This window comes from Vidua chalybeata, chromosome 22 (assembly GCF_026979565.1).
Source record: "Vidua chalybeata isolate OUT-0048 chromosome 22, bVidCha1 merged haplotype, whole genome shotgun sequence".
Classification (NCBI taxonomy): domain Eukaryota; kingdom Metazoa; phylum Chordata; class Aves; order Passeriformes; family Viduidae; genus Vidua; species Vidua chalybeata.
Genome location: NC_071551.1, coordinates 5152257 through 5165163, shown reverse-complemented (window position 1 = coordinate 5165163; position 12907 = coordinate 5152257).

Here is a 12907-nt window from a genome sequence, read left to right as displayed (position 1 = left end):
AAATAAGAAGATTTTTTTTTTTTCCCTTGGTGATTTTTAAATCACCCCCATCAATTGGCAGAACTCACGGAGAGGGGACTGTGGGAAATGGATTTGTAGAAAACTCTCAAATCTTGGCAGAAGACTTACATAGTGTGTATGTGTATGTAAATTTTGAGATAAGAAACGTTGACTTAGAAATGCTACAGAATGGGACAGACATTGTTGAGGAAGAAATAGAACTAGAAACAAGTTCTAGCTCTCTGGGTCAAAAAAGAGCTTAATCCAACAGGGGGCACCTGGAAGGGAGTCAGGAGGGGCATCCCAAAAGGGGCTTGGATTGAATTTGGCCTCCTTGGGAAAAGGATTTGTCAGTCATCCCCAGCTTTGGAAAGAAATGGAAGGAATTGTGAATGTTTACCCCAAGAAAATTCTGCTTTTTATCCAAAAAGAATCTTCTCTCATAGGGCTGCTCCAACGAAATTAATTGCAGCAAATAATTAAAGGCAGTGTGTAGGGGTTTGAGAGTCGGGTTTTTCTTGATACATTTTTGGTTTAAAAGCAGTACAAAGGTAGTTAATTTCTCATTTATACATTTCTTCCTTTTTACATGAGGAACATGTGAAAAACTATAGGCTTGGAGCCAAAGAACTGGCTGGGATTTAGGCAACCAGTTTGGATAATTAATGTGTGAGTGTATGAATTGATGAAGCCTACAGAAAATTATTCAGAGGCTCTAAAATAAATGATGTTTGAATAGACTCGGTGAGCTCTGCTATTTTTATTTAACTGTAATACTCTTGTAGGTGTGTGTAAAAAAGGAAAAAAAAACTGATTATAAGCTGTTTGCTGATGGTTCACTGTCATGCCTGAGCTTTCATTTGACTGATTTTTATGCTGAAAAACACCAGAAATTTTGGTTTACCATTTACCTGAGCTCTTCATACCATGGCCAGCGACTTGAGTGGCTCCAAGCCCTCTCCAGGCAGGGATAGGGCAACCACAGCTTCTCTGGGCAACCTGTGCCAGGGCCCCACCACCCTCACAGGCAAGGATTTCATGCCAATATTTAATTTAAATGTGCCCTCTCTCAGCTTAGAGCCATTATCCCAGCGTTTCCCTGCTCCAGGAGGGCTTTTGCAGGAGGAGGCTTTTCACCAGTGTTGCCCTGATTTTTAAAAGTGTTAAGTTTTCTTTCATAGTTCTTTGGAAAGTTTTAAGGTTCTTTTAAAAGTTTTCCATGCCTTCTGATGTTGACATATTTCTACTGGAGTTCTCACGCACTGTCCATGTAAATAATGATTGTTTTGCATTCTTCTCTGTGGGAGGAGAGAATTGATGGATGTTGGTTTGACCAGTGTGGTTGGAGAGGTGGCAATTTCACCCTCCAATCCACTGTCACTTTTGGAATTCTATATATTGTGAGGTCAGAAATAAAATTGGCTCTTTTTCTCTTTTGGACTTACCAAGCTTCTGTGTACTCATTTCTTGTCCAATAGTGACACACCAAGTCTTGGAAAACACAGAATTTTCCTCTGAAACCCCTTCCCTGTTCCACTGGGAACTGCACCTCCGCACTCCAGCCATCACCAGTTTGGGCTAGAAGTGAAAATAAAGAGAATAAAAGCCCCTGAGCAGCGGGGAGCGTGCAGGGGGCAGCAGTGGGAAGCGCTGTCCCTGCTGCAGGAGCTGTGGAATTGCTGAATTTATCAAATCCCACCCACGAGGCTCCTTTCCCCAGGTGCTGACAGGAGCCTGGGATCCTCAGGTTGTCTCAGTGGCTGCACTCTGCTCCCAGACAGAAGGATAATAATGCTGGGAATGATTTACAGTCGCTGTTAGGGGAGGTTTATAGAGATCAAATCACACAGTGAGCTGGAAAATCCTCCCCATTGTTGTGGCTGCTCCCTGGCTGCTGCTGGCACTGGGACATGGGTGGGTTTGCCTTGCTCAAACCACAGTGTGGGGATTACAGTGGAATGAACTCCCATCACTAGGCCAGTTTGTTAGAGAGAAAAAACAACAACAACAACAACAACAACAACAACAACAACAACAACAACAATAATAATAATAATACCTTTAATAATAACAATAAAATTATAATAACAATAATAATAATGAATAGCAATAATAGTAATAATAATAATAATAATAATAATAATAATAATAATAATAATAATAATAATAACAATAATAGGTTTGAATGTGCATTGAATCCCGGTCCTTCTGGTGAGAAGTCTTTGCCACCCTGTAAAGGTGTAACATCAGATTTTACCTCCCACTCCTAAAATCCCAGAGCAGGTTTCCTCCCCAGCTGTCTGCATTCCTGACACTAGGTGCTTCCCACCAAGGATTTCCCAGTTATTAATGTCCTTCTGTCAATCTCAGGGTAAGGGGTAAAATCCACTCCTTAGGAAGGACAATCCCCAGCCTGGGGAGATTTAACTTGGAGGTTTAAGCATTGCAAATCCAGGTTAATAGAGGGGCCAGGTGACACCTGAGTGACCCAGGATGGACTCCAGGTGACACCTGAGTGACAGAGAATTGATTCCAGGTGACACCTGAATGACCCAGAATGGATTCCCTGCCTGTCCAAGGGGCCAGGTGACACCTGAATGGCCCAGGATGGACTCCAGGTGACACCTGAGTGACAGAGAATTGATTCCAGGTGACACCTGAATGGCCCAGGATGGATTCCCTGCCTGTCCCAGGGGCCAGATGGCACCTGAGTGACAGAGGATGGACTCCAGGTGACACCTGAATGACCCAGGATGGACTCCAGGTGACACCTGAGTGACAGAGGATGGACTCCAGGTGACACCTGAATGACCCAGGATGGATTCCAGGTGACACCTGAGTGACAGAGGATGGACTCCAGGTGACACCTGAATGGCCCAGGATGGACTCCAGGTGACACCTGAGTGACAGAGAATTGATTCCAGGTGACACCTGAATGACCCAGGATGGATTCCCTGCCTGTCCCAGGGGCCAGGTGACACACAGCTGGAGTTTGGGAGTTGAGGAGTTTTGTCCTTGCCCTCATGCTCGGAGTTCTGCTTCCTTGGAGGCACTTGGAGCTTCACCTGCTGTGGGTTACACCTGGTTCCTCGCTGGGAATTGATCCATGGAATCACAGAATGCTTTTCACAGACATTTGAGGTCTTCAGGTGTCTTGGTGTAGCCTCAAATTAAGCAAGGAACAAGAAAGTTCTGCCCCATTCCAAACTGGATGTGGCTGGAAGCTCTCACTGTTGCACACAGTATCCCACTGAAGAGTATTGTCCATGGGGACTTGTGCAGAGAGTGTTTATCAGTGAGTTATTTGCATTATTAATTGCTTTTCACTATAATTAAGCAGCTGACATTCCTCTCATAGCAGAGAGGAGGAGATAATTTGGAAATAATTTTGAGGATCTTGGTTGTACTGTGTGGTGCCAGGTCAGAGTTAAACATAATTTCACAACATTTCTATTTCAATAATAACACCTTCAAAATAATTTCTGGCACAAATCTCTATCCAAAAAGCTGCACCTGTTGCTAGAGGCCTTGATTTGAACATCAGCAAGGACCTGCCATGCCCATGAGCCAAGGGAAGCACCCTCCAGCTGCGCTGAACACAGGAGGGCTTTTCTTCCTGGGGAGAGGAGGAAAATTCCTGGTTTGCCAGGGTTTGGGTGAGGGCTTTCCCTCTGTGATGAGTGTGGAGCAGAGCTCTGCTGAGCCCTGGCTTTGGGGAGGCCTTGCTGGGTGGCTCTTGGCTGCTGGATCCTGACAAGTGGCACCCAAGTGGCACCCAAGTGGTCCCTGAGTGGTCCCTGAGTGGTCCAGGGGTGATGCTGCCAGCGGGGATCCCCACCCATGGCGTGGTGCAGCATGAGGTTCTGATTTATTCTGTTTACCCAATCTCTCCTCACCCTGTAGGTATTTATTCCTTGCCCCAGAGCCACCATCACTGCTTTAATGACGAGCATTTCCCTCGGCAGCAGCTCCATGGCTTTCATTCCCTGAAGGAATTGCAAGCTCTGGTCCAGCAAGACCAGAGCTTGCAATGCAGCAGTGGCAAACCCATTTTTAAACCCCCAAAACTGAGCAGCCTCACTTTAGTAAATGCTGTTTCCAGGATTTCTCATGTCAAAACCCCAGATAATTTGATAGGACAACAGGGAGTAGCTCGAAAGTTTGAAATGCTTTGAAATTGTTGTAACTGGATGTGTTGAAGGAGGGAGGGAACCTCCATATCTGAAACACCTTTTTGAAAACCAAATCCAGCACTCAGATTTTGAGGGCTAAGAAAGCAAATCCCAGGTTTATTTAGGATATTAGCAAAGGAAACAAGTGGCTTCTCTCTGCTGGTTCTGCTGCAGGGATTAACAGGCACACACTGGCCTGGCTGTTGAAGTCCTTGCTCCATTTCTGCTTGGAAGAAGCTCTGAGCTACCTTTAGGTGTCCAGCTGGGCAGCTGACAGCTGAATTCTGATCCAGAATCAGCGAGCAGCAATGTTTTGTGGATATTTCATTAAAACAGCAGTCTCTCAGTGGAGGGCAAGCTGCCACAGTTGCCTTCAGCAGTTGCTTGGTACTTTCTCTTTAAGTGGCTCATGAGATTTTTAGTTTTGGAATTAAACTTCTTTCTCAATATGTCTCAGCCTTCAGACTTCTGGGCTGGTTTTGCAATCGCTCTTCTGGTTTTAATGATCTTTGTTTGGTAGGACAGAATTTTAGTTGCTACCTAAACATCTCAGAAGAAATTTCAACAGAACAATTCAATGTCAGAGTTTGAAAACGTTCGAGGGAAAACCTTCAGTGTCTGCTCAGAGCCAAACTGAATAATTAATAAGCAGGTACTTTCTAGTAAAGGAATTTTTGGTGGCTCCCACAATCCTTCTGATTACACCATGATTTTACCTAATGAAGCTCCCAACTGCTCATGATTTTTCAGTCAGGTGCATCAGCTCCTGCACTCATCCATCTGCATTAGGAGCTTTCCCAGTTTCCATAGTAACTGGGCAATTTAACATATCTTTACAGTATCTTACAGTGAAACACTCTGTCCATTTTATAAATGTGCAGCCAGAGGTGAGGGGGAACAAAGTGATTTGCCCGGGGTTACAGAGTTCATCTGCAGCTGAATGGGGTAAGAACATTGCTTTTTGCAGAGTTCCAGGGAAATGCTGGAGCTGCCAGGCTGCCCGTTCCCAGGGAGGCGTTTTGCTGGATCGCATCAGCTGAAGGTTGTGTCCCAAGTGTTCCTTTTCTCGGCCTTGGAAAAGAGACTTTCAGAAATGAGGAGGCTGGGGTTGGAGCAGGGTGAGTAATGAAACCAGAAATCAAAACTTGCAAGTAATGTATTCAGCAGAAATGCCAGCCACATTCCTGGGATAAATAACTCCCGATGAATAATTCAACCAGCGTCATCACTACAGGGCACAGGAGCAGGATTGGTTTCTAATTATTTGGCCTTTCCTCTGTAAAAGTTCAACCCAGATTCAGCCCCTGACGTGTTCCAGCTCAGGGTCTGGGTTTTGCTTGTGGCTTGGCTGGAGATAGCCCAGGGTCAGCTTTGGAGCTCTGCTCAGCACCCTCATTTCTCTCTGAAACCTGAAGAAACTCCAGGAATTTGGGCTGGTGAAGGGTACTAAGCCACCCTTAAAAAAAAAAAAAAAAAAAAAAAAGTATCTGGAGCCTCAAAACTTTATGAAAATAGGAAAACTTTGAAAGCTGTTGAGGAATCCTGGATTAACACAGCTCACAGGGAGTAGGGAAAAGGTTGGTGGCCTTTGGAACAACTTCTCACATTAATTTTCTTCCAACGCTGACAGCTTTGATTTATTACCTCAAGGCTGGTTAGAAAACACCCAGACATGAGTGAAGCCAGGAGTTATGGAAAGAAAAGGAAAATATGGTAAACACAGTGATGGATAGCACTGGGAGACAGACAAACACTGCTCTGCTCTGCTCCTGCACCCAAATACTGGCTCCCAGTGAGGATGGGTGTCCAGCCCTGGCAGAGCTGCCTGGAATTGCTCCCAGCAGACCAAGCAGGCAGGAAGCTTCCCTTGGGACTTGCTGCTTTCTCATCTGTCAGTTCAATTTTGGTGCAGATTTCTGCCTCAGAATGGGTGTTTGGGGTTGAACTGATCAACTGATCAGCCTCTGCTGGGGAAAAAATGTTGTTTGCAAGTGCTTCTTACACAGAAATCAAAATAAGGAATTATTTCCCAACAGAAATTTGCTAAGATGAGTTAAAGAGAGTCACCAAAGTTGTTTGCTGAGGATCCCTGGCTGCTCAGGGCTCTCCCAGCCCTTTGCTGGATCAAATTCTTATTGACAAAAGAAGAGCTGGTCCCACAAACCGAAGTGGACAAAATCACTGAGGAGCACAAGTTGTCTTTAATGTCATCAGTGGCGTTAAATATTTAGAAATGCAGTGTAAACACCTTCAGAGCAGGCAGACAACTCCCCTGGTCCCCAGAATTGTTGGGATGTACAAAGAGCCAGCGCTTCTCAGGGTGTGCAGCCACTGCTCCAGACTTTCCACCACAGTTTCACATTCTTGTGTCATTTACAGCTCCAGCCTGTTGGGCCCGTGTCCCAAAGTGTTTCTCATTAGTAAACTTTTCATAACCTGCAAAAACTGCCACAGGTGCAGCAGAGAAGGCCCCGGGATGGCAGCTGGAGCTGGCACTTGGCTCTCGGGGCTGTTTGCTTAGCTGGGTTTGAGGGATGGCCCTGAGCAGCTCGTGGGACGTGTGGCTGTGCTCGGACCTGAGCTCCTGGAGCCCTGGATGCTGAGAATTCCAGACTTTCTGTGCTGCCAGGCACCGACCCCCAGGAGAGCATGGCACTGACCTGGGGCCGTGGAGAAGCTTCCAAGATGGAATGCTGGAACTGGGATTGTGGGGGTGGAGTTTGAGTAGAAGTGTGTGATATAACAGGATGGGAAACTTAGAGTTTAAGGGTTTAGAATACAGGAATATATATAAAGCAAAGTGGAGGCTTTAAGGTGGAACCTGGTCCTTCTTCTTCACCTTCTTCTTAAGTTTAAGTAGTATTATATAAGTATTATATTATGTAAGTATTATATTATATAATATAAGTATTATATTATATAAGTATTCTATTATATAAATATTATATAAGTATTATATAATATCATATTATATGTATAATATATATAATATATATTCTATATATAAAAGTATTATATTAACATATTATACATATTATTAATATTACATTCTATATACACCATTATTATATATTATATATTATATATTATATATTATATATTATATATTATATATTATATATTACATATTATATATTATTACATATAATGTTATATAATATACAATATACAATATATAATATACCATATATAATATATAACCTATATTATATATAGTATATAGTATATAGTATATAGTATATAATATTATATATTATATATATATAAAATATATTATATTACAATATATAATATTACATATCATATATTATATTATATAATTAATTATATAATATATAATTTCATATAATTTAAATTATATAATTATTAATTATATGATTATATAGTTCTAATTAATTATATAATATATAGTTATATAATTAATTATATTATATATTATATAGATAAATATGTTATATTCATGTCCCTTCTTCCCTATCTTTTATCAGTCATTAAGGAAATATATTTCCCCTAATTTAGATTTTTTTTTTTCTTTTCGCAAACATTTTGCTCTTTTTCCCAGTGCTGTTGTTCCTGCCACAATTAATGGGTTTTTTTTGGTTTTGTTTTGCAGAGGGAATGTCTGGGGGCAGTCATGGGAGTGGGTCCTGCTCCCTCTGAGGAACTTTGGAGCTCCAAGAAACGTGAAGCAGGATGAGGAACCTTATGCCCTGTAGGGATTCTTCTAAGACATCACTCTTAGCAGCAGACACTAAAACCAGAGAATTTTAAACCATTTCATGCAGTGAAAATTCAAAAGGGAGATTTGGGCCATGTGGCACCCATAAAATGAAGGCAAAACCTTTCAAAAAGTATCTGAGATCTGCAGATAGGGTCAGGTTTTTTTTTTAATGTTTCAAAAGTGTTGAATATTAAAAAAAAAAAACTCAACAGGAGTTTAAATAAACACAGGCAAGTGAGTCAGTAAGAAGATATAAAATCATCAGGAAAGGCTGAGTTTGTTTTAATACAGGGATTACTGTAAACACTCGCAGTGCATGGTAACAATTTGTAGCCCATGTGTTTTGAAATATCATAAGTGGTGTCAATAAACACATTAAAATTCGACTTCAAAGAGCCCTGTGGATGTTTGGAGTGTCACAGAGACATTGCAACCCGGGGATTTGGGATGGAAACAAGTATGGGAGCAATCAAACAGCTCCTCTGTGAATAAAGGGATCTTGTCAGGCTGTTAGAGCTAAGCATCTGTGAGGGTGATTATTGCTGTGGACGGCTCTGAGAGCTCCCAGCCCCTGATATTTTTCTCCTTTCTTTGTCTGCCTCCCCTCCCACGCTGACCTGCTGCTTTGGCTCTCCACCTGCTGGGTCTCACTACCCTTCGGAGCAGGGTTGGTTTCTGTCTTGGTTTGAAAAGACAGGTGGTTGTTAAGGAAGGCAGGATTCTCCCTTGAAATGGAAAATGCAAACCGCCCCCCTCTGGATTATTAGAATTTTGAAAATAAGGGGCTCTCAGACAAAGATATGGGAGCAGGAATAACAGTTCTTTACTGGGAAAAATTTAAAAAAAATACAAATGCAATAGTACAAAAAGAAAAACCACTGACAGAGTCAGAATAGAACCTGGCAGCCTGTGGGTCAGGGTGGTGGCAGCAGTGCCATTCCATGGGGCTCAGCCCTCCTGCAGTGCCAGCTGTGCTTCTGCTGGAGCAGGATCCTGGACAAGGCTGGAGTTTAAGCTGCTCCTCTGGGAATGCAGTGGGGCAGAAAGCTGCTCCTCTGGGAATGCAGTGGGGCAGAAAGCTGCTCCTCTGGGAATGCAGTGGGGCAGAAAGCTGCTCCTCTGGGAATGCAGTGGGGCAGAAAGCTGCTCCTCTGGGAATGCAGTGGGCAAAGGCTGCTGTGGTGCTCCAGGTGTCAGATTGTATCCAGGTAGGAATGTTTGGTTCCTCCCCCTGGGTGGAGCATCTCCCCATGGGATGATGGAATTTTTTCAGCCATGCAGGTACACTCACTGGCCCATTAACAGAAGATAATTAATAATTAATGCCCATGAACAGAAGAGATCTCCTGGAGGGAGGATTGGTTGTGGAAGAGATAAATAAAAACTGCCCAATGAACAGAAGAGAACTGCCCCACCTCTGACAGATGGGAATAGAATACACACCCCCAGCCTAAGACACTTTCTCCAGACAGGGACAGCCTGACTGATTCCCAGGCTCTGTCCCAGCAGGAATCACAAATTTGGGGTGTATCTGGAGCAGGTGGCACAGCCTAAGGGTTGTCCCCATGGGCTGCCTGGGGACAGAGCTCATCCATGCGTGGGATGTTGTGGGAATTGTTGTTCCTGTGTTTCCAAGGTGCCTCTCAGCTTTGAGTCCATGTTCCACCCCAACAGCAGGAACCACCCAGGCAAGGCATGATGGAATCATGGAATATCCTGAGCTGGGAGGGACCCAGGGATCATCCAGTGCAGCTGCTGGCCCTGCACAGACACCCCAGCAATCCCACCCTGGGCATCACCTGGAAGTGGTGTCCAAAGGCTCCTGGAGCTCTTGGGGCTGTGTGCATTCCTGGGGAGCCTGGGCACTGCCCAGCACCCTCTGGGAGAAGAACCTTTGCCAAAATCCAACCTAACCCCCCCTGGCCCAGCTCCAGCCATTCCCTGGGTGCTGTCCCTGTCTCAGGGAGCAGAGATTGTCCCTCAGGAGGAGCTGTGGAGGAGTCAGTGGCTCATGTGGGGTGGATTTGCTCCTCTCACTCCTGTCCCTCTGGTGTCTCACAGAATTCACAGAATCACCAGGTTGGATGAGATCTTTAAGATCATCGAGTCCAACCCAGCCCCAACACCTCAACTAAACCCTGGCACCCAGTGCCACATCAATCATTTTTCAAAGATCCAGGGATGTGTTTTAAAAACACCACCACCTCCCCAGGCAGGCCATTCCAGCACTTTATCACTCTTCCAGTAAAGAACTTTTTCCTAACGTCCAACCTAAATTTCCCAGTTTAAGATTGTGTCCAGAGCTCTCAGAAAATGAGCCATCTCTCCTTTCCCAGACGAGATCCTGTCACATCAGCCCGAGCACAGGTGAGCACAGGGTGGCTTTGATGTCTCACGTTGTCTCATCCACAAATTCAATTTACTGCACTTGAGCTAAACACATTCCCTTATTGCAAAATTAATTCACACATGTCCTTTTTTAAGGTGACAGAACCAATCTGAGGGAACAGATGAGCATTCCCGTGTCCAGGTTTAATCATCCCAGCCAAGATTCCCTTGTTTTAATCCTCAACCTCATGTTGACAGCGGAGTGCTCCGTGTGCAGGCCGGGAAGGATTAAATGGGGCTTCTTGGGGGATGTTTGGAACAACCTTTGAAATGCTGAGGGCACCTGTTGGCATTAATAGAGCAGCGTGTGTGGGAGCAGGGGGAAAATCCAGGCTGGATGTACACAGCTGTGGAGGGGACAGGGGACATCGCTGACACTTAACACATGTTGGAGTGGAAGCAGAATGGAAATAACACCCACAGAAACAACCCCTGGTTCCATGTTTTAGGAATTTACCTGGGGCACAAACATCTCGGCACACAGGCAGCTTTTGCTTGTGTTGAAATTGCTGTTTAATCCAAATTTTTGTTTGGAATCTGCCCCTGATTCATCAGCATCTTCCTGGAGTCACTGTAGCACCTTTGCATGCGAGCTGCAGGAAAGGGTAATTAAATTTAATAGAAGCCACCCTTGCTTTGAAGCTGCCCTGGTTTTAGGGCCACAAGGAGAAGCAATTAAACTCCAGCAGCCATGGATTTAAGCTGAAGGTAGAGAGTAATTTATTTATTTTTTTAAAGGAAATTTCCTCAGTAAACGGATTTGAATTGTCAGATCTGATTGGATTTCAAAGCTAGAGAGATTTCCTTCTTTGGGAGTTTTGCTTCTCTTGAAACAAAATGAAATTATTTCATGATTTCATGATTTTATCAAAAATTAGTGGTTAAATGAGGTAACAAGGAAAAGAAAAAATATTCTAGAATGCCATAATCAGTGCCAAAGTTACTTCTAACTATTTAAAAATAATTTTTAGGAGTTTTCCATAAAGGATCAGTTGGAAAAGGTCTGACTCCAGCACAGACATTATTCAAAAAAGCAAACTACTAACTCAGTTAATATTTAGAAGGACAAAAAATGGCCCTAAACTTCACCAACTCTTGGAAATATTTGAAGAACCTCAGCTAAGCCAGAGGCACAAGTGAAAAATCTGAATGTTTTTCATCTCTCTTCCCCTCCCAGAGTTCCCAGGTGCGCAGGGAACTCCACTGGGGGACCCTTCCCTCTGAGCTCTCTGAAATATTTGGGGTTTGGATTCTGAACATTATTTTGACCTCATTAAAACCATTTCCTTTGGAAACCCAGCAAAACCCCGAAGAGAGTCCAAATATAAATCAATGCAAATGCAATTACTGCAACCCCCCCTGCTCTGTGCCTCGGGGGCTGGAAAAATCCATCGATTCTCTGCTGGAATTGAGCTGGGAAATAGGAAGAGCCCACCCCACTTCCAGGTAGCAGCCCTGGAGCAGAGGCTCTGGGCTGGCCGGGTCCCTGCGGGAGGGAGGCAGCGCTGCCCGTGCGGCTGCGGGGGCTGGGAGCTTGGAGTGCTGGGATTTTGGGAACTGGGATCACAGGGGACTGGGAACACAGAACTGGGATCACAGGAGACTGGGATCACAGGAGACTGGGAGCTTGCAGCACTGGGATTTTGGGAACTGGGATCACAGGGGACTGGGACACACAGAACTGGGATCACAGGAGACTGGGAGCTTGCAGCACTGGGATTTTGGGGACTGGGATCATGGGGGACTGGGAACATGGGGAACTGGGATCACAGGAACTGGGATCACAGGAGACTGGGAGCTTGGAGTGCTGGGATTTTGGGAGCTGGGATCACAGGGGACTGGAAACACAGAACTGGGATCACAGGAACTGGGATCACAGGGGACTGGAAACACAGAACTGGGATCACAGGAACTGGGATCACAGGGGACTGGGAACATGGGGAACTGGGAACACAGAACTGGGATCACAGGGGACTGGGAACACAAAACTGGGATCACGGGAACTGGGATCTCAGGAGACTGGGAGCTTGGAGCACTGGAATTTTGGGGACTGGGATCATGGGGGACTGGGATCATGGAGGACTGGAAGCACAGGGGACTAGGATCATGGGGAACTGGGAACATGGGGGACTGGGAACATGGGGAACTGGGATCACAGAGAACTGGGATCACAGGAGACTGGGAGCTTGGAGCGCTGGGATTTTGGGGAACTGGGATCACGGGGAACTGGGACCACAGAGGACTGGAAGCACAGGGAACAGGGATCTTGGAGGGCTGGGATCACAGGGAACTGGGGTCTTGGAGGATTAGTAACACAGGGGAGTGGAATCTTGGACAACTGGGGTCACAAAAGAATGGGAGCACAGAGGTCTTGGATCACAGAGGACTGGCATCCCTCCTGGGATCTTGGAGGACTGAAATCACAGAGGACTGGGATCATGGAGGATTGGGATCACAGAGGACAGAGAGCATGGGGAACTGGAATCAGGGAGGACTGGGCACATGAGGGACTGGATCACAGAGGACTGAGATCACAGAGGATTGAGATCTGAGGAATGGCATCTTGGAGGGCTGGGATCACAGAAGATTGGGATCACAGGGTACTGGAACCTCAGTGGAATGATTC